This window comes from Marmota monax, unplaced genomic scaffold, assembly GCF_021218885.2.
Source record: "Marmota monax isolate L192 unplaced genomic scaffold, Marmota_monax_Labrador192_F-V1.1 WCK01_AAM20220418_F8-fsc00055, whole genome shotgun sequence".
Classification (NCBI taxonomy): Eukaryota; Metazoa; Chordata; class Mammalia; order Rodentia; family Sciuridae; genus Marmota; species Marmota monax.
The window spans coordinates 4,045,371-4,066,757 of record NW_026695205.1 but is presented as its reverse complement, the minus strand read 5'-3'; the positions used below and the strand labels follow the sequence as shown (position 1 = coordinate 4,066,757).

Sequence of the window (21,387 nt, the reverse complement as noted above, 5' to 3'; positions counted from 1 at the left end):
TGAATAATCACTGTGAAAAAGCTGATTGCTTAATTACAAGGTGGAATGTAAACAGAGAGAGGAGAAGACAACAAACAGCCTTGGGAGGGGCAGCCGAGGGTCACCGGATCTCCTTTACAGGCTGCTGCTGCCACACGCCAGGCCCCAGCAGCCTTGCCCGTCACCGCTGCCCCTCCAACACAGGCCGCCGCAGGCCCAGGGCTCATGCTCCCGTGGGAATCAGGAAAGATGGAGCCGTGGTCCTGGGGTTGCACTTCACAGATACCTCAGGGACTCTCAGAAGACATGTCCCCCAGCCAGGGTCATGGAGGGACATTAGTCGGAGGCATTTACACTCCAGGTACCTAACCTCAACAACTGCCATCTGCTAAATGTGGTGCGAGTGCACATGTCCTGAGCTCAGGGTAGAATGAACTGAGATGGGAAGCACAGGCCGCTGCGTGTGCCCAGAACACAGAGAGTGTGACGTAACAGCCAGCCCTGCTCTTACATCTGGGGATTATTCAGAAGCTTAAAACACCCTTCACCTCACATGAAGAACATACATGTAATATTTACAAAAAAAATAGAGTTGAGTGACAATTCTTTCCTAAACATTTGAGTGGTCCTCAAACTTCAGTGAGCATAAAAATCACCAGGGCACCTCTGAAAATATAACGTCCCCAGTCACCTTCCACAACCCGCCTACCACAGCCACCTGATTCCACAGCCGGACGAGGCCTCTGCCACGTTTCATGGAAGCGATCTGTTGGCTGGTGTCTGTCAGCCCGTGAGGGAGGCCCGTGCCACCTTGTTTATCTGTCTTGGGCACCGTCAGCCCAGCTCCAGGAGCACTGTGGGCACCTGGTCATGTGTGGGAACAATTCAAAGTGCCCGTTTGCCCTTGAGAACAGCATCTGTGGAAAATCTTGGCACAGAACTTCACTTAGACCTTGTTTTTACATCCTTGCCAGAGGATGGTGCTGAGCCAGAGCACAATGACATGACTAAGCTGGCTAAAAATATTTAGTGCCTTCTAATTGCAGCACCCAAGTTAAGGCAGAGGGCTGGTTCGTATATTCTTTGCAGGGCCTGCTCATCTGCAAAGGCCCCTCCAGGGACTGAAGTTCCTCAGTCGTTTGGTGCCCAAATGAATCAAAGAGACTGAACCCTCCGAAGCACCCCTGGAGGAGTGCACCATGACACCCGGAGGAGCAGGCTGCCAGGCACAGCTCCGCACCTCCCAGAGCTGCTGGTCTCCTGCAGAGCCCTGGGAGGCACTGATCAACGCTTTGTCTGGCCTGAGCTCTTTGAATCTTGTCTCCACCACCTTAATCACGCAGGCTTGGTGTCTTTATCCAAAAATGGGAAGATGCAAGGTTCTTATGAACTGTTGGGAGTAACACAGGTCATGAAGCTGGGCCTAACAGAGAGTAGACTCTCATTAAAGTGGCAGCTGTTGTCCTTACTGCCGACTTCTGCACTGGACTCTTTTTTACTAACAAGTGCATTTAAAGCCCTGAAATCTCTTTTATTTATTTTTGTTTGGTTTGACCTATACTGTCCCCTTCTCCATCTCATGAGACCTGCATGAACATGAAAGACCAGGTCTACAGTCTATAGACAAGAAAGCATCATATGTGTGCAACTGCATGTATTTACATATTTCCTTACAGGCAACTGAGAACAATAATTACCTATTGTTGTTTACCTATTGGGATTTAGTGAAGACTAAATGAGAAAATTATGTAAAGCACTCAGAACCATGTCTAGCATATATTAGTGCTCAATTAATGGTATTTATTTTTCATGATGATTTTGATAACAAAGATGACAACAGAGATGATGTTATCTTGTTGTGTCCCAGTGCAGAGAGTCTGCTTGTCCTCACTGCATACTGAGGCACCCGGAGGCGGTGACATGATGCAGTTCACCTGCAGGCCTGCCTGGGCCAGCTGTTAGTGGAGAATCTCAAGGTCCCTTGGGAGGGGCCATATGGGTATAGGTCAACAACACTAAGACACTCAAGAGTTTAGATAACTACGATGATACTTTAAATGCCCAAGGAATGATAAAGCATTTTCATGTCCTACTTAAAAATCCTCCATGTCCTTCATGGAAAAAAATTATGCTCTTTTTCTGGGCACAAGCAACCTCCACCTTTGTGACCTGGTCTTGGCCCATGTCGCCAGCCTTGTCTTCCGTTCCTCCCACTACATACTCTCGGTTTCAGCCACCCTGGGCTCTTAAGATCTAGCATTTCATATTTGCACTTGACTTCTGATGATACTTCTTTCCTCAGCTACCACACTACTATTCATCTTTACATTGAGCTCATGCATCTGCTTTTCCAGAAATCTTCCCGTGAATCCTTGGTCTCATTCTGCTGTTCTGTCCCCACAGTTTCCCGTAGCATTGTATACAGCACACAGTACCTGCCATCCTCTTCTGTGTCTGTCACTGAGATTGCAAAAATTGTCTTCCACATCTCTGCATCCCATCACTTGGCACAATACCTTGTACATCACAGGTGCTCAACAAGTGCTCAAATAACTAATTAATGAGAAATGGACCCGATGGAGAATGAGCTCCCTGGGAGGCGGGCTGAGAGGCGAGATTCAAGATGCACAACTACCCAGTGTTGTGGTGTGCTTGTTTATTTGGCTTCCTGAGAAGAGGCTGTGAGGTAAAGACCAGGTACTCTAGAAGGGTTTGAACAGATCTCAAGCACAGGATGTCCTTCTCTGTGGTCCTAAGAAGAAATGAGCTGGACAGGAAGGCAGAGGACCTTCCTTGAGGTGTTTTAGAACCTAAATGGATGTCTTTATGTAGCTACTGGCCAGAGTCAATACCAAAACAATAGTGTTGACAATGAAAATCTTCATTCAAAAAGCTCCTCAAAGAGAGAGGATTTGAGTCAGATGATCCTGGTTGGAGGTCAACCCCAAGATCTCTTCACTTGCTATTGCAAGTGGCTCCCAAAAAAATGCAAACAAGAATGGGCTCAGAGAATTGGAAAGCAATTGAGGAAACTGCCTTAGAGGCTGGGAGATGTTCTTGCTTCTCTTTTATAGTTTCCTGTATATAATTGGCTCCAAGAAAACTGAAAGTTATTGAGGGAGGCACATGTGTTTTCAAATTAAAATCTGTATCCCACACAAACCTGAAATGAAGCTGGGTAACTACACAGGCCCAGCCAAAGAAGGTTTGAATAAATAATGCCAGTCTCTCTGGAGCTCAGGGTTTTAACAAACACATACAAAGTGCTTACTGCATTCCCATCTCTGTGCTAAAAGCCTGTGTGTCTTATTTCATGGCATCTATGCAACCAGTCAATGAGGCTAGGAAATTACTATCCCCATTCCACTGGTGAGCAAACCGAGGCCCAAGGGGTTAAGAAACTTGCCTGTATCTACTCAGAAAGAAAGCCGTAGATATGGGCTACGAACTCATGCGCTCTGGCCCCAAAGTCACAACTTTCAACTGATCTGTCCCTGCTAATGCCAGACCACCCTCCTACAGGGCACAAAGCTGGACAAGACGTTTAAACAGGCAAGATGACCTCTCACTTCCCCTTGGGGCCTTGGAGCACAGCGTCCCAGGTGTTGGAGACGATCTGCTGCCCAGCTCCTGACTTGAGCACCCCATCCTACACCCCCACCACCGTGTAGCTGGCCTGTGTCTCCCCACAGTTAGGGTACACTGTGGGCTTGCAGGTGGAGCATTGCTGTCTCAGCCCCATCACTGCCCAGTGGGGTAAATGTAGCCAATGATGTGATGGCTTTGGTCCTTCCGGGGGTCAAGTGCAAAGACAGGTGTGCAGGGCTGTCCCAGTGCTAGTCACTTGGTAAGCTAGCCCAGCAAAGCTGCGCTGCTCTCCCATGTCCCACAGAAGGTAATAGGTCAAGGTGGGATGCCGACCTTGATCTCTCTGCCTCCAAAGACTTACGCAATGCTCTCCAAGGTGACCCCAGCTCATGTGGCAAACCCATTTGGCATCACACCAGTGGTGTCTCCCTCCACCACTCATTGAGCAATAGGATTTTTTCCCTAGTTCTAGTCACTTTAGGTGAAAATAAAAAACAAGTCCAAAATACATGCTGTGTGTGTGAATGTGTGTGCACATGTGCACACTTTATTTCAGCTAGGAGTTGTGCCCAGGAACCCATGAAGCCATACTCTGAGCACCACGGGTTGTGACGATCTAAAAGACAGAGCGTAGGGCTGCAGTAGCTGTTGCTAACAGCTGTGCTTCTGCACAGCTCTGGCTCTAATTTCTTAAAGACAGGCAAAGGAAAGGGTGCACAGTATAGTGCCACTCCACGCACACAGTGGGTTCTTGGGTAAAGGTTTATTGCTTTGAACTGCTCCTGAACTAAAGGGAGGAAGGTGCCAGGTGGGCTGGCATGGGCTGGAAAGCCCACATCCCCTCTAGAAGGCCGGATTCCTCCCTTGGATGTGGCCCCAGCTTACATCTTGAACCTCCTGATTAAGCACTCAGCAGAAATAGCTTTGGAAGTTGGGATGGGACCAGAATTTCAAGGAGCCATTAAAAATAAACAGAGCCCATGATGACATCATCCTCGCTGCGCCATGAAGCTGGGGAGCTGCAGTGGGCCACCAGCCAACAGGGAGTGGGACCAAAGGCAACAGGGGCAAATGTGGCCAGAGCACACGCCACTCCAGCACCAGCCTGAAGACAGGTCCCAGCCCCTCCTGTGGTCCCCACCTCTCCCCATGTCTCAGTCCCCACCCTGTTTAAGGAAAGCCAGAATCTCTGAGGTCTCACTGCGGTCCTTCTTTGCCATACTCCAAAGCCTTCCCAGGATGAGAAGTCAACACAGCACGTGTGTCCACATAGGCCTTTGGGGTGGGAGGAAGTTCTGCACAAAAGCCACACCAGTCCCCTGCAGAAGACTCAGGGTTTTCCCCCACCCACACCCCACAGGCCTTCACTGTGGCTAAGTCCTTTCTTTCACCCCCCTGGCAAGGCAACTGGCCGAATGGCTGATTCTAAAGTTCTGTGAATCCTCCTTCACAGAGAAAGAAGCCGAGTCCTTCAGTTGAAGCCCTTACCCAGCACCCCACTCCCGACAGCCCCCATGCTGCAGTCCTGTGTGCTGACCAGGCCTGGCCGCCCACCCTGCTCCTTTTCAGCACCACCTACTTCAGAACGTCAATACTTTTCTCATGGTTTCTCTCCAGGCCTCCCAGGTCACGAGGCTCTGTCCTTGGCCCTCCTCCTGATGCTGCCCTCTTCCTAGGCAGTCTCATTCGCCATTATAATAACCCCGGTGAAGTTCAGAAGCACAAAGCCATTCACATGTTTTCTTCAGCTAACACTCTTCAGTGGCACTGGGGAGCCTGCGGGATGAATGTCACCCTTCTTTAATGAGCATGAGAAACCCTCCAAGTCGGCCTCCCCCTCCTCCTGCAGCCTCCCTCCCAGCGGCACCTTCCTGAGCTGTGGCCAGCCCTGGGGAAGCCCCTCTGCATTGCCAGCATGCCCCCTCAGTGCGCCGTGCTCTCCCTGCCCTCCGAGCCTTGCTCGGGCTCCCAGTCATCCAAACTGGACCCTGGGTCAATGCTCTCTCCCTCTCTCATATGCAGGGAGGAGCAAAGCCGGTGGGTCTGATTCATGGACGTATTTCCCACCTGTGCCCTCTCCCTCTCCATCTCTTGCCTGGGAGATTATAATGGCCTCTATCCTGGTCTCTAACCTCAGTCTCCCCCACCCCCAGTCCATTTTCTCCACCCTTTTCTCAATTTTCTTTCTAAAATAAGAATCTGACTTGCAGGCCTTTCTCTCCACCCACACTAAGTGCAGATCCTCCCATGGTATTTTCCAGTCTCCTTCACTTCATTTCTCCTCGGGAGCCACTGCTAGTCAACACTCTTCCACAATTGCACATGTTATTTCTGTTGGTAGAACCGCCCTCTCTGCTCTCAAAACTCCCTTCATCCTTAAAAGCGAAAGCTCGCCGCTCCTACGAAATCTGCCTGGAAACACCAACCAAGCACCCACCATGTTCCGTGGGAGCAGTGGTCTCGCTCACCTGTGTCCCGGGTACACTGAGCCTCTGCTTTGCAAAGCCACCAGCATATGTCTACTTTTAAGCTGCTCAGAAATGCTTAAAGACCAGGAATCCGGGGTCATGTGAGGCAGGGAAAATAGCAGACCCCATTGGCTCATGCCCTGTCACTATCGTATCACTGAACAACTAGTTAAACTGCCCCTTACCTTCAAAGAGTCGGTGTGCACTTTTAAAACAAACCCACCCAAGTAAATGATCTTTTTTTTTATCTTTTTTTTTTTTTTATGGAAGACAAAATGTAGGCTTATGTCCAAGGAATACTTCAAAAGAAGCTAGTGCATTAAGTTCTGCAGACCCGCAAAGAGCCAGGCTCCCAGGCTCTCAGGGAAAATCACTTCCTGAGACACAGAAGTGACAGCTCATGCTCTGAGCCCATTGCCAAGGACATGAGCATGTCAGGTACCAGTGGCAGGGACCACACTGCCCCCAGCCTGCAACCCGTGAATCTGGGTGAGCAACTTCTACCAGCAAGCTGGACTTTAGAAAGGTACTGGGTCCACGGGCAGGAGGACCATGCACAGAAGTTCTGAATTTGAGAACACTCTCACGGTTGGTGGCCACAGGGAATTCAGACTGTAGACATCTCTCAGGACCATCATGGCAGCCAGGCTCGCCTGACCAGGAATGGGGGTAGCAGAGAAGGAACAGGAGGAAGCAGACCATCCCCCAAGCCTAGGAAAGAACTGCTGAACTGGGAGGAGCACAGAGGTGTTCACTGAACCGTTTTCTGAGGAGGAGGCCTCTGACCAATGGCAGTTCTGAGTTCTTCTGAACTTCTAATGAATATTGTAAACCAAGGATAGGGGTGGACCCTCCTTCTCCAGCACCTTCTACTGGTTCTGTACAGAGTAGTAAGAGGTCAAGGTCCAGGTGCCCATCCAGAGTGAGGGGCAAGGATACACATGCTACAGAGCAAAGAAGCCTTCAGCAAAGCCTCGAGGCACGCAGCCAGCGAGTTTTCCAGAACATAAATATCTGTTTAATTTGAGTATGTGATTGCTGCAACCTAATAACCCCCTTTCGTGTCCTCATTCCAAATCAACATAAAAGCCAGCTTTAAACTCAAAGATCATGAATCTAAGAAAATAGACAGGTTTCCCGTCTGGGTCAATATGAGGCAGGAGAGAGGCAGCTGAGGCTATGGGACAGTGGGACCATCATGGGACATCATGTCCCACCATGGGACAGTGGGACCATCCATAAAATGGGCTCATTCCACAGAGGTGGTGTTCGGGCCCCGGCTGTGATGACAAATCACATAGCCCGGAACTAAGGGACATCTGAATGGAGGCACCCCAACTTCTCAGGGCAGGCAGTGCCCACCAGAGGGATTTGAGCCAGACCTCAAGGGCAGGGATATTGTCCAGGCACAGTACAGTCAGAAGTTAGGGAAGAGCCCTGGGTGGGGTCTGCATGGCGGTCCCAGGGATGCCAGCCTCATCAGAGGTGGAGGTGAGGACAGGAGGGGGTCTGAGATGAGCGATCACCACCATGGCCCTCGTGGGGGGTGGCTGCTTCCAGGGAGGGTGAGTGGGAAGAAACCTTCAGTCCTGAGCCCGCCCTTTGAAAGGAGGAGGTGGATCAGCCCACTATCCTGTGCCCAGCCACAGGGCCCCAGGGGCTTAGCTGTCTGGTAGTTACTGGAAAACCAGGTGCAGAAGGACACAGGAGCCTAGGAGCCTATGGAATGTTGCGTGGTGAGAGGGACAGTGTGGGAGAACCTGGCAGAGGCCCAGGGATGGCTGCTGAGGAGGCGGGCGGAGGGGCAGCTGTGGGGCTGGAGGAGAGACTGAGCCAGAGGTTGACTTCTGGGGTCCAGGAGAAGATCTCTGCCAGCTGGACGGGGCTGGGAGCGGGTGGTGAGCCTGGTGGACAAGCTCGTCCCCAGAAGTGTCGAGTCTGAGGTGACAGCCAGGAAGCCCAGCGAAAGTGCCCAATTAGACGTCAAGGCTACAGGATGGGATTCGGGACCAGGGCTTCAAGTGTCTGCGAGTCACTGGCCTAAAAAGTAAATTAAACGGCCAGAGGAAGCATGTGACGGGAAATTGAAAATGCTGTCACACAAGCAGAGGACCAGAGTGGTCAGAGAGGAGCGAGGTGTGGCTGGGGAGGAAGGACAGAGGGAGAGGACAGTGCAGGGGAGTGCCACGCCAGGAACCTTCCAACTCCACCCAGGTGGATCTTCTGGGGAAAAAGTGGCCTGGTCAGTGGCCCTTGGATTCTGTTTTGAGACACATCTTTTGGGGAGCATTTTGGGAGATCAGAGTGAGAACATGACAGAAGAAGCCCCACTTTCTTCACGGAGTTCAGCAGTGAAAGAAGAAATGAAGGAATGCAGAAGTTGTGAAGGTATGGTCTCCTCTCTCCTAGGGACACATGCAGAGGAGGCATGTGGGGGAAAGGACTGTAGAGAAGATGTGAGACAGCCAGGCCCCTCTAAGTGGGAAAAGGAGGTGGCCAAGGAACACATTAGCACCACAAAGGAAAAGTCTCTCAGTTAGCTACTGCTGAGTAACAAACCACTCCAGTGGCTTCAGCCATCTTTGTGTTCATTGGAGTTTTCCAGAGAAGCGAAATGTGTGTGTGTGTATGTGTGTGTGTGTGTGGGGGGAATTTTCAGGAGTTGGTTCATGCAGGTGTGGAGGCTGGCAGGCTGGAGACCCAGCAGAGGTAGTCTGCTGGCAGAATGTCCTCCTTCTCAAGAGTCATGGGTCTCTTTCTTGAGGCTCATCCTCATTATGGAAGGTCATCTGCTTTACTTTTAAAGCAGATGACCTTCCATAATTTTAATAAATTAAAATTAATTTAGCAGTTGATTTTAACAGTTAAAAACACCTTCACAGCAACATCCAGATGTGTTTGGCAAACACCTAGTGCCATGGCCTAGACAGTTGGCTCAAAACATTCACCATGGCAACTGCCTTTCATTTTTGTCCCAAGTCTGCGTGTGGGTGGAGCAGTTGTGCGTTCCCACCTGGCTTCACTGAGGCCCCCTAGGTTCACTGAAGCATCTGTCATCAGCGGCTGAGCTGTTGGGGCCTTGGGGGGCCTACAGTGGCCTGCCAGGGCCTCCCCACTCTCCTCTCTGTGGCGTTCCATCCTCCAGCTGGCTGGCCTGGGCTTGTTCTGGAAACAGGGCAGTGTCCCAAGGAACAGCAGAAGCCACAGAGTTCCTGAAGCTCAGGCCGGGACACTGTCACACTGGGACACTGTCATTCCCACTGGATGTGCCTGGTCCAGCAGATCACAAAGCCACTCCAGACTCAAGGGGAGTCAGGGAGAGTCCAACTCTTGGTTGGAAGATCCACAATGTTACAAGGAGATACAGGGAAGAAAAGACTTGAGGGCATTTGGAGATCCTCTGAAACACGGGGAAGAGACGTTTGTGGGTAGAGAGAAAGGATGGTAAAGAAAGTCAGAACCAGGTCTTGATCTGCTCAAGAAAATGGGGGCCCAACACTCCAAAGACAGAAGAGACCCAGAGCTTACAAAGTCTGGAACAGCCACCGAGAGCCACGTGCAAGGACATTGGTGCCACTGGGTACAGTGAGGGCCCAGAGGAGAGCAGGCAGTGGGACCAGCAGTGGCCGATGGCTACCCAGTGCCCAGGAGAAGACTGTGCCCAACTGAGATGACAGAAGTCAGGAAGACAGGGTGAGAAGCAGCCAGCCCGAGTACGCCAGAGGTCCACTGGGAGAGCTGCCTCCTCCTCTCAAATGCAGAGGCCGACTGGGGGCAACACGTTCATTTGCCATTGGGACCAATCGGAGCCTTCTCTGGGGAAAAACCCTGGCCCTCGGTATATTGGAGGTGCCCTCAGCATTGGCAGGACTCCCCATGGGGAGTCCAAAAAGTAACTGAGTGAGAGGGCAGCAAAATCAGTGAATAGAAAATAGTTCATTTGGGTCCCATTGATTTCTTTCCTGCTTATTAAGAACATAGGAACTCCTGGTCCTTAAACTAACACTTTCCAGTGAGATGCTTTAACCCCCTTTGAGACGACTCCTGCCGAGCCAATTCCTAGATTATTTATAATGCATCTCCTGCCAAAACGGTGAATTTTGAGGTGGGTGCACAACCACAGTGTGGCCTTTCTCCTCATGCCAGGCCTCACCCTCCTCCTCTCTGCACCAGCGCTCAGCCACACCCTCCCTGGGAAGGTCCCCCTCCTTGCCTCAGGCCCATGTGGCTTTCCTTCTGTGTCCTTGAGCCCTTCTCTAATGGTCCCTGCTCCATACCCGCTGGCTCTCTCCCTCCACCTTCCCCGCCACTCACGCTGCCGATCTCTCCCAACCCAACACACCAGGCAGACACCCCCTCCAGCTCAGCAACAGTGGCTCACTGTGGGATGGTCTTCATAGAGGTGGGGTGCATTAAATTCTGGAGGGCGCAGGTGGTTCTTGAAGCCACACCCCCGCTGGTTTGCCCTTACTCTTGCCCCTGCCCTGAGTTAAGATTCTGGGCATCCCTCCCCCTCCCCGGGTCTCCTCACCCCTGGGCCTGGAAGTCTGGATGCCCACCTGGAAGTCTGGCTCTTCTCTCCTGGACCTCTCATGGGGACACAGATCCCAACCTAGAAGATTCGATGAGGACAGCAGCTTTCACAGGGGCCTGGAGTCTCCCTGGGTCCCTATTTTGAACCTGGTCTAAGTGCTCTGTCAGGGATCTGCTTTACTGATCATTTTAAAGCCTTCCTCCTGGAAAACTTTTAGAGGGTGGTGTTCAGACTTTCACACGTGGAAAGCTCGCCTCCTCTGGGAGATGGCTCCTCGCCCACACGCACGCTGCTACCCAGCTCTCCTTCTCAGAGTTGATCTTTTTCCTGAGCATCTCACCTCCTACTGCCTCTCGGACCCTTACCCTCGGATGTTCAAAATCAAGTTAAAACTCAAAATGCCTTCTTTGGGGTTTTATTACTTCCCCTCCCAAATCAGTTCCTCCCAGAGGTGTCCGTTCCTACTGATGGCCCCATTGACCCCCTGGCTCAGATTGAAATCCTGAATCATTTTGGCATGGTCTCTTTATTCTCCCGGCTCTTCCTGGCTACCACATTGGGTGAGTTCCTGCGTTCTCCTAATCCTTCTTTGTCCGCTTCCCTTTTCATTCCAACTCGATCAGCTAAGGTCACCAGAGCCTCTGCCACCTCAGAAGTGCAGGTGGCTCCTGTAGGAGAGGTCCTCATGGAGGCTGGGGTCCTAAGACTCAGCCTCTTCCTCCTTCAGTTCATCTTAAGCTCCACTGCCAGGCTGTGAACTATCACTTCCCTAATGTCACTTCTGTACCCTCAAGACTTTAAGGGCTCTCTGCTGCCAATCACTTAAGGACCAGATTCTTAGTCTGATACGGCCTCCCCTCATCAGGCGCCCCCCTTATCCCTTCTCACAGACGTCTGGTTCTCAAAGTGCACCCACCTGCCCCCCTCAGTCCTCACGGGGACCAAACACACCCCACCTGCTGGAGTCTCCCTGTGAGGCTCCTGCTCTTCCACGCCCAGGAAGTCTCCTGTCCTCCTCTCTGCCTCTAAGTCCCACCCAGCTTCCAAATCAGCTCAAGTCTCCAACTCTTCTCTATTCATTCCCTAAAATTAGGGCACAGAAATCAGCACTTCCTGGGGCTGGGGCTGGGGCTGGGGCTGAGTGGCAGAGCGCTTGCCTGGCATGTATGAGGCACTGGGTTTGATCCTCAGCACCACATATAAATAAATTAAAAAAATAAAGGTCCATTGACAACGAAAAAATATATTTTAAAAAAAGAAAGAAAGAAAGACATTAACACTTCCTGTTCTCCTGTTTGGATTTTATGTATATTCTCTTCTTTGGAACCCCTGAGACTCAAGGCACAGCCAGTGTAGAAGAATACAGACCCACTAGCATAAGTAGCATCCCTTGGTTACACCAATAACAAACTGTCTGAAAAAGAAAGCAAGAAAACAATCCCATCTATGATAGCATTAAAAAATACCTTGAAATAAATTTAACCCAAGGAAGCAAAAGATCTACATACTGAAAACTAGAAAACATTGATGAAAGAATTTGAAGAAGACACAAATAAATGGAAAGGCATCCCATGTCCATAGATTAGAAAAACTGATGTTGTTCAAATGTCCATAATGCTCAAAATGACAGACTCAATGCCATCTCAATCAAAATTCAATGGCATTTTTCATAGAAATGGGAAAAAAAACAGTCCTGGAATTTATATAGAACCATGAAGGACCAAATATAGCCCAAACAATCTTGAGAAAGGGGAAAAAAAATGCATCACAACTCCCGATTTCAAATTCTATTACAAAGCAATATGAACCGGGACAATATGGTCCTGGCATTAAAACAGACACATTGACCAATGGAACAGAATAGAGAGCCAAGAAATAGACTCAGCGTATACCGTCAGCTAATCCTCAGCAAGAACACTGAGACTCCACAGTGGGGAAAATACGGTCCCCTCCGTAAATCGTGTTGGAGAAACTGTACATCCGCACACAAAAGAATGAAAAGAGACCCAAATCTTACTTACACCAGGCCCAAAAGGTAGACTCAAAATGGATTAAAGACTTCAACAAATTCTGAATGATGAAACTTCTGGAAGAAAACACAGGGGAAAAGTTCCTTGATTCTGTCCTTGGCAATGATTTTTTGGGGACATGACGCCCAGACCACAGGCTACCAAACCAAATGTAAAGAACCAAACTCATCGGACTAAAAGGTTCCTTCACAGTGAAGGAAACATCAACAAAATGGAAAGGGAAGAAAATATCTGTGAACCATGCATCACATAAGGAGTTAATATCCAAACTGTAAAAGGAGCTCACACCACTCGATAATGATAAATAAATAAATAACTTGATTGAAAAGTGAGGAAAGGACCTGAATAGACGTTTCTCCAAAGACACAAAATGGCAGACGGGTATATAAGAAGGCTCTCAGCATCACTAATCATCAGGGAAAGGCAAATCAAAACCACTGTGAGATCTCCCCTTACTGTTACCGTCTAGGGCTGCTGCGTTCATTGTCTCCATTCAGCAAAGAATTGAAGAACAAGACTGAGAGGCAGCAAGCAAGGGGCAGGTTTTCTGCAAAAGTGACAGAGAGACTTCTCTGGAGAGAAGGGGCCCCAGAGCTGGGAATCTGATGGGGGAGTTCCGGCTTGTTCTTTTTATGGTCTCTGGAATTCCCTCCTTTCCTTGTCTCCTCCCCTGTCCGGTGCTCCTCGCCATTATTGATTGGTGTCCCCTCTGTTCACGTTTTAGCTTTTCTATTGAATCCCCTACTTAGGAGCAGAAGTACAGACGGTCTGATTGGATTCCCCCACTTGCATCCAAGAGCACTTTTGTGAAGCAGGAAGTAGACTTCATCAGAAGACCCTCTCCAAGTTCTTTTGTTCTGGTCCTGCCCACAACTTCCTCACTCACCATCTTGCCCTGGCTGCCTGAGCCCTTCTATATCTCCTCATTACAACTAAGAAAACGGCTGTAATGAAAAAGACGAAAGACAGCCAGGAGTGGTGGCACACACTTGTAATCCCAGCGACTCCGGAGGCTGAGGCAGGAGGACCTCAAGTTTAAGGCCAACCTCAACAACTTAGCAAGGCCCTAAGTAATTTAGTAAGATCCTGATTCAAAAATAAAAAAGGCTGGGACCGTGGCTCAGTGGTAACACCCCTGGGTTCAATCCCCAGTACCAAAATAAAGGAAAAAAAAAAAGGAAGAAGATAAAAGAAAGCAAGAATATGGAAAAAATGATGGAAACTTATACACTGTTGGTAGAAATGTAGATTGGAGCATCTACTGTGGAAAATAATATGAGCCTTCCTAAAAGTTTTTTTTTTAAAAAAACTACCATATGGGCCGGGGCTGGGGGCTTAGTGGTAGGACGCTCGCCTAGCAAGTGTGAGGAACTGGGTTCCATCCTCAGCACCACGTAAAAAAATAAATAAGTAAAATAAAGCTATTGTGTCCATCTACAACTAAAAAAAAAAAAAAAAAGGAACTTCCATATGCCTTAGAAACTCTTCTGGGTATTTATGAAATCACTACCTCATAAAAACATCTCTGCTCCCATGTTCACTGCAGTATTAATCACAGGAGCTAAAACATGGAAACAACCTAAGCATTCATTAAGAGAGAGAGGAGGAGAGATGATAGATAAAGAGATAATCACCATTTCTTTCTCCACTCATCTGTTTATATATGCAAAAGAGGAGACTTAGAAAAGAGAAGCTCTTGTTTGCAACCACATGAATGAAAATAAAGGACATTATGTGAAATGAAATAAGCCAAACAGAGAAGGAAAAATGCTGCATAATCTCACTCTTTTGTGGGATTTTCTAAATAAACAGATAAATAAATTCAGAGAGTGGAACAGAGGCCCTGGGGGTAGGGGAATGAGCCACAGGAGGAGAAGTAGGTCAAAGGTACAGCCCTGTAAGAGGAGTGAGTCCCACCATCTAATGCACAGTCCAAGACTAGAGCTAATAGCATGAAATGGTAAAAATCCCTTGAATTTTTAAACACGTAAGCAGGTGTTACTATTATTACAATTAACATGATTTCACATACATAAAAATGTAAGGCATGGTGTAATGGAGAAACAGAGTCCCCATACGTGCTTTTTTGGAATTCCATTCCTTAGGTTACCTGTCTGTAAAGTTGGTGGAACAAAATAATAACCTGAATCGATGTCCCAGCTCTGACAGTTTGCTCATTCATTCAAGAAATGCTTAGAGAGGGCTGGGGTTGTGGCTCAGTGGGAGAGCACTCGCCTAGCAAGCATGAGGCACTGGGTTCAATCCTCAGCACCATATAAAAATAAGATATTAAAAAAAAAAAAGAAATGCTTAGAATTGCACGTCCTGGACACAAGTAGGGATGTAGCAGTAAGTAAAACAAAGGCCCCGTCCTCACGGAACTTCCTTTCCAGGGAGGGAGCAGCCCATATCCCACAAATACGGACAAAAGCCCATCACACATGACAGGCCAGGTGATGTTAAGTGCCAAGAAGAAAACTTAAGCCAGGTGGGCTGTGTCGAGTGTTGCTAGAAGTAGAGACATTGCAGAAGTGGGCTCAGGTGACATTGAGCAGAGACCTGGAGGAAGTAGAACTTCATCTCAAATCAGCATTCTGCGGCCGCCCTGCCCTGGTTGGAAATGGTGCGGATTTGGCCACTGTTCCAGGAAAGGAGTCCCCAGAGTAGCTGGTCTCTAACAGAGTTGACTGCAGGAGCAATAGGCCCTGCTGAACTCTCCACCTTACTTGTCCTGCTCCCACTTGATGGAAAATTAGCAAAATCACGCTGGCACTTGGGTGAACCAAATCAGAGGGCCCTCTCTGTGCCCTCCTCAGATCCACCAAGAGCACTCAGCAGTGGAGGAAGGTGTCAGGAGTCGGGCAGGGGTGCAGCGTGAGGCCCACCATGGTTGGCCGCAGTCTCCCCACCGGCTCGGCCCAGCGTGGCTCCTCCAAACCCAGACAGTGCTCCTCTAAGCAAGCTCAGCAAGAGAAGGAAAGTGCAGTGGACGGTCTCATGGAAATCCTCTAAAGGGTCCAGATGCCCTCTGGCAAGATGTCCTGTTGAGGCTTAGGGGTTGCTGCCCTCCCCCCACTCTACACATTCATTTCCCACCCTCTTTTCACTCCATTCAGCTTTCCAGAGCCCGAGGTAACAGTCAAAGAAATCTCTCTGTAGCTATCAGCTTAACTTATGCTTTCCCTTTCTTTTTTCTTCCTTCCCTCCTCTCCTCCCCCCCCCATTTATTCTGACTCATAAAGAATAAATCTGTTCTCTGCATCTCTGAGTCAGAAGTTATATACTCCAATCTGAAAGTAGAAACACTGGTAAGAAAAAGGGCTTCAGAAGTGAGAAAAAGGAAATGACAGGCGGGCGGGGGAAAGCAAGGTCACAGCAGTAGAAAAGGCGCCCAGTAGAGCTGTGACTGGTCCCCTGATGACGCCCCTCAGGCTTCCCAAGGCCAAGAGCACATGTGTCTTGAACTTGTTTCCAAGGGCAGCCACCGAGAGGCAACTAGAACTGGTGACTTCAGCAACAGAAATTTCCTTTCTCATGGGCCTGGGGGCTGGAAGTCTGAGGTCAGGTGTAGGAAGGGCTGGTTTCTTCGGGGGCCTCTCTCCTCGGCTTGAAACAGCCCCTTCTCCCGTGGCCTCCCGCAGTCTCCCTCCTGTGTGAGCCTGCATCCGAATTTCCTCTTCTCATAAGGACGCCAGTCGTACTGCATTAGCGCCCACTCTAATGACCTCATTTTAACTTAATTATCTCCTTAAAGACCCTATTGCTAAACACAGTCACATTCTGGGGTCCTGGAGGTTAGAACTTCAACATATGGATGTGGAAAGGGACACAATTTGCTGATAACAGCCCAGAACTGAGCCCCAGGGCCCTTCGCCTTCTGCCTGCCTCCTTTCTGGGAGATTTCTCCTGTAATCAGTAGTGACTCGGATGTGTGCAGGGCCATGCTGTCAGGGGGCCGTCCCACACCACCGAGCACGGAGGCTGCGTCAGCAGTCCTGTCCCCCCAGAGAAGGCACAATGTGGCACTGTGGCTCACCCCTGCCCAGCAGGGACCAGGGCACCAGAATCTCCCCCTGACAACAGCTAGTGGGGGGTGGGCTCTTCAGTGATGGGCTGCTGGGGAAGTGAAAGTTCCTCTCTGCCAAGGCGTAGCCACAACAGTAGGAAGAAAGGCCCCCAAAACAGCACTCTGACAGTGCCCCTCAGTTCTCCCAGGCTCACACAGGCCTTGCCTTCCTTTCCCAGGGGCTCTGTCCACGAACAGGAACAATCTTCTCTCCATCCCAGCTCCCCTGTCCCACACAGGCAGCGCCCCCCAGGACCCAAACATGCTGGTCGTCATCTTTTGCATTGCAAGTTGACGATTTCCTTTCCCCTCCCTCTTTTCCATGACACCTGAGCATTAGAGGAAAAGAGAGACAGGGAGAGATTTGGCTAAGGGAAGCTGGAGTCCCGGGTGTTCAGAGTTAAGGACAGGTTTTCTTAGTCACCCTGCCCTTCACCCCGCCCTCCAGGAGACCCTCAAGCCTTACCCTAAGACCCTCGGCCTCACCTGACCTTTGGAGACCACAAGGGATCTCTGACTTTCAACCTCTCACAGCAGAGTGAGTCTGCCCCAGAGTAAAGGGTCCAGGCTAGGACCTCTCCCTGGTCCCCCTCTGGCTCAGCAGCTTCGCAGGAGACGGCAGGCTTGTGCAGCGTCCTGTGCCTGAGTAACAGTTACACACACTCTGCTCTCCCGGGACAATGGAAAGTTGGCTCTGGGCTGGGGCGCATGGTGCTGGAGCACGCGGTGTGGAGTTTGACAGTTGTGCAGGTGCCACATGATGGCAGAACCTTGGCAATTACACAGACTCGGCCCCTGGGCCATCCCATCTCCTCAATGACATGAGTCAGTGCCATGTACTCAAACCTCCAAAACTGAGAGCTAAATAAACTTCTTTTCTTTCTAAAGTTAGCCTGCCTCAGTATTTTATTATAGTAGCAAAAAACAGACTAATGCCTATGGATCGTAAGGCTTCTGGGTTAAGTGGAAAGGTTTTTCAGAGCTCTTTAATGTAAGTCCCAGTAAAACGCATGTCCCTGCCACCAGAGAAATAGACTGGAATTCCCCAGGTTGGGAACACAGAAATCAAGCAATTTTTTTTTCCCACTGCCTTCAGAGCCATACACTCTGGCAAGGAAAATAATCCATCCACCTGAGAAGCAGCAAACCACAGTCATATTCAAAACTATTGTGGAGGAAAATGGGAAATAATTCTGCAGACATTTGAAGAGAACGTCAAGTTTGGGGCTCTGGCCATATCTGTGATTTTTTCCTTCTGTTCTCAGCTAACAGAGGACAATCCTCAGCCCTGTGGTCTTTTTGCTGGTGTTGTCTATAGGCGTCTGAAACAGGGGACTCCTTCACCTGATTTTATTGACGAGAGTGGGAATTGTTGTTTTATCTTTAAACCCAGTTCTCTGGTCTGAAGGGTCTTTGAAGATGGTCAGCAAGGGCTTGGGGAGCCGGCAAAGGGGCCACTTCCCTTGGCAGCCTTCCCTCACACCTCACATTTCCTAATTCCAGCTCAAGGTTGCCCACAAAGGTGAGGTGGGAATCGAGTCACACCTGTATCAGGATCTTCTCCTGATGCACCCTGGGGGTCTTGCAGAAGAGCCTGTCCCTGGAGTCACTCACTGATGGACTCATCCTTTCCTTCCTTACAGGACCAGGTCTGATCTATTTTCTCATGAGAAACTTTGCAGCTACACTCCGAAGAACTTGTTCCCTATCTAGATCGATTGCACTGTAGCTTCCTGGGCTTTCCTATGGAATGCAGGGTCTTTCAGAACACTCCCCAGTTTTTCCCCCACTCTGCACCTCTCATCCAAATTTTGCATCTGAGGATCTGGGTCAGGGGTCCCCAAGACCATGGTGGGCTCCACAAGTCTAGAAGGACTCCTAGGACTCAGGAAAGAAGTTCCAACCAGGCTTTTCATCTGTTAGACTGAAAGGGTAGAGATTAAAGTCGGTAAAAGGGAAAGGTTCTTGGGATGAAGTCCAGCGGAGCCACCCGGGGGGTGAGTTTAATTCTCCCAGAAACAGTGGATGAAACCGTGTGAAGTGTGGTCAGGCTGGGCACCTGCTGGAGACTCAGTGTCCACAGTCGTGTTGCCCTGCGCCACAGGGGTTGGACAGGAGCAGGATGCTGTGCTTTGGGGGTTTCTCCTGTCTCATGCAATGACCTTTCCAGACAGTAAGGCCGGCCATGAGTGAGTTTGCCTAGGATTTCTCCCTTTCTCCAACCCCCATGTAGAGTAAGGTATCAGGAACTACTTCCATTGCCCATGGCAAGCTGTTCTGTTCTGGAGTAAAGGAGACCACTGCGGGGAGGGGCGGTGTGGTCCCACATGTGAAGATAACATGATAGCAAATGCCACACAAGAAGGGCAGTTGTTCATGACAAGAGCTTTTACAGATGTTTTTAGAGAAGTGCCACTTTCACTGTCGAGGCTGACTGGTTCATAAAGGGAGCCAGAGGATGCTTCGGTGACTTTTGTGTCTCTTTACTGAGGTTTTGTGTGTCTCCATTCATCAATAATAGCAAAAAGGAGAAATTCTGGCACATTCTATCATTATTCAAATAGGTGAATTAGCTTTTCAATAACTTTCTTAAGATAAACGACTAAATTCCATCAAAAGAGAAAAGCCAGATTTCTTTTATGGCGTGACCTTGGTCACATGCTGTTTTGCAAAAAAAACAAGTCTTTTCTGTCATCCATTTCTAGAACATACATTTCTTCTGACAGGCATTTCAAAAGGCAGCGCAAAGTGTGCTCATGCACACACCAAATAAGTAAAAGCTCACTTAGAGCCACAGCAAAACATCTAGAGGGCTTCTTCCAGAGGGATGTGGAGTTTCTGTCCATCAAGTTCCTTCTAACCCCTGTGATCTTTAGACTCACTCACATGGACCATCTGTCTCCGACAAAGCCCCCAGCACCTCCTGTCATCTACCTGCCTCTTATTCCCACCCCAGATTGCATCTCTGAGGAACATGGTTCAGGGCTGCTCCTGTGGCTGCTCCCAAAACTCCTCACGAGGAGTGTTAAGGATGGTTTCTTGGTACTGTGGAAAATAAGTGCAAGACAACAGCGGCTGGGCTGAGCCTAAGTCCAACAGATGAGGGCAACTCTCACCAACTAAGCCGTGAGCCCACCCATTGCTCAGTTGAGAAGCTGGGTAATAGCTCCCCCTATTACTGCTGTAGGCCTGTGTGGGTGCTCACAAACCACCCCCTGCCTACCTGGGGGAATCCTTCCAGTGAACCCTTTCAGCCTGCTTCCTCAACTTTGAGAAAAATGAGCAGGAAATCCACACAAGCTTCTCTCTTCATAGCCAAGGACAGCAACCCTGGCTGGAACCGGTAGACGTGAATCCCATCACGACCGCCTGTCAGACACTCCATCTGTCCTCCAGGAAAATCCCGAGCAACGACTTCTCTGGACACGAACAACACTTTCTCACACCCAGCTTTCCTCAGTGTCCCCCACTCTTTTCCAGAAAAGGCTCAAAGATAAAATGGCGACATTGGCATAGAACACTGTGCCCACCAGAAAGACACTGGAGTCTTGTCAGAGTTTGTTCTAAGCCAGAGGTGACAGGCTCAGGAAGCTGGCTGTCCCACAACCCGGGGAAATCATTATTCCAGACCCCGCTGTTAGTAAGCGCTACCTGCATGGTCTCCTCCTGACTCCCCCAGGAGGTTGAGTATTTCCAGATGAGGGACCTGCAGGTGGCAACCTCAAGATGAGCCCTGATTCACGGGGTGAACTATTGATAAGATTTGTCCTTAAGACAAATTGATCTTGATTATGAGCAAAGGTGGGGGACATACATGATATGCATTACATCATTGGGGTATGCAAGGACAGGACACAGCCACCAGGACCCCCAGGCATGAGAAGGACAACTCAAAGGGAAAGTGGTTGTGAAAGGGGAGGCAAGCAGAGCCCCGTCTTCCCCAGAGCCAAGCGTGGGCTTCCCCTCTCATCACAATCCTACCACCAGAGCCGAGAGTCCTTCCCCTCTTAAGAAGGGGGCTGACCATTGCAGACTCGAAAATCCAGCTCACAGATACCAGGGGGAAATCCTGGAACCATTCAGTGAAATGATGGGAAGGAAAATTTTCCCAAGTGATGGCTTTTCTGAGGAGTGGAGACAAGTTTGTAAAGAGAAGGTTCCGGCTCCCTCATCTTTCTCATCCAAACAACAAAGAAATTTATTTTATATTGAGGCTAAAAAGAGTGTTTGTTATAAGGGTAGTGAAGGAAGAATAAGCTTCAGATTTCTTCATATGATTTCCGTATTTAATGCCAGAATCCAGCAACGTACTGATGAACATTTTTAAAGTGGTGTTCTGGAGTGCAGGGATGCAGTTACTTAGAGCATTTGCAGATTTCCTTAGTGGAAATGCTCCCACAATGCCCCATTTCAAGCTACTGATATAAAACATTGTGAAAATTTAATGGTGAGCTCTCCATGAGCCCCTGCCAGCGGCTCCGGCACACCACTGCTGAAATCCATCACAGAGAAAGAGCAGCTGAGAAATCATAAGAGTCCCATCGGCTTCACCGAATGCCCCAAACAACCCCCTCCTAGGGCTGGAAGTATTTCTTCCTGTTAAGGCAAACACCTCTCAGAGAAGCAGCATATTGAATTGTTCTCAGTAATTGTCATTTTGCAGCAGTGGTTAGTAACCTGTCCTACGGCTAGTAGCCACCGATGGAGGGGAGGAAGCATTAG

The 21,387-nt window shown here is 49.4% G+C and overlaps 1 protein-coding gene across 2 annotated transcripts in view; it reads right to left on the bottom strand.

Moving 5' to 3' along the window:
- Tnr (tenascin R) overlaps positions 1-17,290 on the bottom strand; it is a 422,792-nt gene extending 405,502 nt beyond the window's left edge. Inside the window, exon 1 of one of the 2 annotated variants that reach the window (XM_058574395.1) lies at positions 17,152-17,290. The gene's annotated coding sequence lies outside the window, so the exon portion shown is untranslated. The remainder of the gene's footprint in view (positions 1-17,151) is intronic. The other variant, XM_046430279.2, reaches the window with a different exon arrangement.
- Positions 17,291-21,387: the final 4,097 nt, after the last annotated feature.